Below are 3,986 nucleotides of genomic sequence, written 5' to 3' on the forward strand. Positions count from 1 at the left end.
ACCAGGAGCAGAAAACCACAGATGCTAAGCATCAGTGCTGTGCTTATATTGTTGGGGACCTGGACACTTCACAGCATTATGTCCGGCAAAGGCTGGGCTGGTCTTTGGGTAAGGAAGCCATCAGGCCACAGCCTTGATAAAGGAACCTGTGCTGGACCAGTCTGCTCCCTCCTTTATAAATTCTTGGCTCCCTCATGCTGTCCCTCAGGACAGCAGCAATCGCAAACCAGCATTCGACACACCTCTGATTGCCACTTCAGATCTGGTTTTCTTTGAGTCCTCAAGATTCATAGACCAGCATGTATGAAGCATAGCGTGACCAGATGTCCTGATTTTATAGGGACAGTCCCGATTTTGGGGTCTTTTTCTTATATAGGCTCCTATTACTCCCCCACCCCTGTCCCGATTTTTCTCATTTGCTGTCTGGTCATGATGTACCTGATTCTCCAAAAACAAATAATGATGAACTGATCCAGCATGTCCTGGAAGATGCCATTAATAAAATGCTGGAAGGTCGATGGGGCATTGCACAGGCTGACTGACATAAAGAGGTATTTGAAGTGGCCAAACTGAGTGTGGAAGGTCTCCCTCTCACACATGTTCCAGGTTATAGATCCCATGCAGCATCTTGGAAAGACTTCGCATGAACTACTTGTATGCCAAGCCAGAGAAATACCAGTTCAGCCAGGATACAGTGGAGTTTCTTGGCTATGTCATCTCCCCTAAGGGACTGGCTATGGACCCAAGTGAAGTGGCAGCCATCACAGATTGGGCAGCGCCCAAAGACATCCATCGAATACAATGCTTTCTGAGTTTTGCCATTTTCTACGGATGATTTACCAAGGGGCCTCTCCAGTATGGTTTCCCCAAACACTGCTGTCCTACAGAAGACAGCCTTGTTTGTCTGGTCTCCAGAAGCACAGATTGTATTTGATCACATTCATGTCATCCACCATATTGATCCACTCAGACCCAGCCAGACCATTTGCAGTGGGGAAAGATGCTTCAAACGTGTTGGGAGCAATCCTCTCCCATTTGGCTGACTCTGATGGTCACCTTCACCCTTTTGCTTTTTATTTGTGTAAACTTATCCCACTGGAACAGAATTATGACATTTTAGACAAAGAGTTATTGGCTATTAGAGTGACTTTTGAGGAGTGGCAGCATCTCCTGGAAGGCGCTAAATTCCCAGTCCAAGTTCTTACTAGTCACAAAAACCTGGAACTCCTGAAGGCAACCCAGCATTTGAACCAGTGGCAGGCCCACTGGTCTCTTTTACACACTTCAATTTTGTGATCACTGCCACCCAAGAATAAGGAATGGGAAGGTGAATACATTATCCCAAAAGGACAAGTATTGTGAGCCTGGTATGGAAACCCTGTGCATGATCCTGAAACCTGTGAATTTTATTGCTGGTACCACAGTCCATAACCATCCGTCTGGTCTCTGCTGCCCAATGATCCATTCATGATTAAAATCCATTGGGCCCTAGGAGATATCAATGATCAGTCGAACCTGGTGTTCACACTCCATGAGGGAATCCTCTACTGCAAGGGGAGCATCTACATGCCTGAGAGCACAACCAGGCTCCAAATGCTATGACTATATGCCATGACCCTCCTCTGGCAGTCTACTTTGCATGATTGAAGACCCAGGACCTGATGTCTAGGCACTTCTGGTGGCCAGTCCTGTGCACTTCCATAGCAGCTTATGTGAGATCCTGCAATTCTATTCCTGGATGACGACCCCCATGATCCATATGATACCACTGGCTCTCCTCCAGCCCTTGCACACCCCATCTCAGCTGTGGACTTTATCATGGAACTGCCACCCTCCCAAGGACACACCATGATTCTAGTCGTAGTGGATCTTCTTACTAAAATGGTGCATTTATACCATGTTGAGGCCTCCCCATCACCCAAGAGACAAGCCTGCCCTTTTGAAGAAAACTTCTTTTACCTCCAGGGATTACCAATGAGCATAGTGTCTGATTGGGAATCCCAGTTCATGTCCCGTTTCTGGTGGTAATTTCCTGTGCCCTCTGGGAATCAACACCTGTTCCTCAACCACTTACCACCCAAACACCAACAGTCAGACAAAACAAGTCAGTCAGGTTCTGAAGCAGGACCTATGCAGCTTTTTTAATTACCATCAGGATGATTGGCTGTTGCTTACCTCCCACAGAATTTGCCTACAATAATGCCACATACATCTACATCCCTTTTTTGCCAATTATGGATTCCATCTTTGCTTTCACTCCAAGTTCCCCACCATGTCTCCAATGACCACCTTTGCTGACCTCATCACTTGCATCCATCAGATAAAACAAGAGTTTAAACTCTGGTTAGAAGAAGCTAAGGCAACATACAGATGATATGCTGATCAGCATCATCGGCCAGCCCCTAGCTTCTCAGTAGAGGATAAGGTCTGGCTGCCCACCCAGAACCTTAGATCTACTCACCCATCTGCAAAGCTGGACCACCAGTACATGGGGCCTTTCAGATTACAGAACGGATTAATATAGTAACCTTCAGGCTACAGTTACCAGAATCTCTTAAGGTCCATCCCATATTCCAGATCTCCCCTGTTAAAGTCACATACTAAAAATATCTTCCCACATGGCACCACTCCCCTGCCTCTACCAATAACCATTCAGGATCAGGAAGAATATGTGGTTCGGCAAATTCTGGGCTCTCGCTGACTACAGGGAAGGCGCCAATACTTAATTGACTGAAAGGGATATGGCCCTGATGAATGCTCGTGGGAACCCACAGAACACATCCATAACTTTGACCTCCTGCTCACTTTTCACTGCATCTTCCCAAAGAAACCAGGCCCCAAGGCCTCTAGCGGGGGGATACTGTCGGGATTAGGGCTGCAGCAGAGTCAGTCTCTGGGCAATCCAACAAGCATAGCTGGTCTGCAGTATATTACCTGGTTGATTGCATCACCTGATTGGTAGGAAGGGCAGCTGGCTGGCTTTAAGCACAGCAGCAGCTGCAGCTTCCTTGCTGCTCAATGTCTATCGTGCCATTCCAGTCCCTGTAGCAGCAGACATCCAGTCCCTGCTCCTAACCTGCATCAGCTCTGGTTCCTCTTCAGTTCCTGCCTCTCCAGAAACTATGACCCACGACTCTGATTGCCCTCCAGCTCTGGCATTTGGCTTCTGTCCCTCCAGCCCTGACCCTGGGCTTGTTCCTAGACTCTGCTCACCCTGGACCCAGCTCTAACCGGTAGGCCAAACTCTCGCTTTAACCAGCAGGCCAGACTGCCTATGGCCCAATCTCTAACACTCCCATTAATTTCAAGGTGTTTTTTAGAATCCCACCAGGTGCCTATCAGCATCTCTAGGTACCTAAATAACCTTACAAAACTGGCACTTAATGCCAAGTATATTCACGTAATGTGTTCGGTCTGAATGAATGTATCTTTTCCCATTTTTCTCTTGCCCACCTGCTTCTGCAGAACTAGCTGCCTTGCTTAGACACTGTAGATGAAATCCTGGCCACCTGAAGTCAATGCAAGTTTTGCCATTGATTTCAATAGGCACCAGGATATCACCCTTTATGCAGACTTGGAAAATACTTATCCCTAAATCCAACTTCTCATTTGGGAAAGCAGCCCTGAGACCTCTCAGTATTCATGTTACATGCCAAGGTGGTAATTTAAACATCCCTGAGGAGATATATATTTCCCATTTGAGAAAAAATTGGACTCTGTGAATCCCCAAAATGACAAAACTTTCTCCATAATACCTTATGTGGCGTCAAATTGACCTGTGATACTAGTTATAAAAAAAACACTGCCCCACAAGCAATACTTCCTGGAATCATGTGATTCCCAGCATCAGCAAACCATTACAATGTCATTTGCAGATTTTTCCGAGGACTCTGCTGTGATTAGCACAACACTATGCAGACACGTTGTCTGATAAATGAAAAATTTCAACATCACTCAAAGAAATCTACACACAAAATGAGCTCCTC

The sequence above is a fragment of the Malaclemys terrapin genome, chromosome 1 (genome assembly GCF_027887155.1).
Source record: "Malaclemys terrapin pileata isolate rMalTer1 chromosome 1, rMalTer1.hap1, whole genome shotgun sequence".
Taxonomy (NCBI): Eukaryota; Metazoa; Chordata; order Testudines; family Emydidae; genus Malaclemys; species Malaclemys terrapin.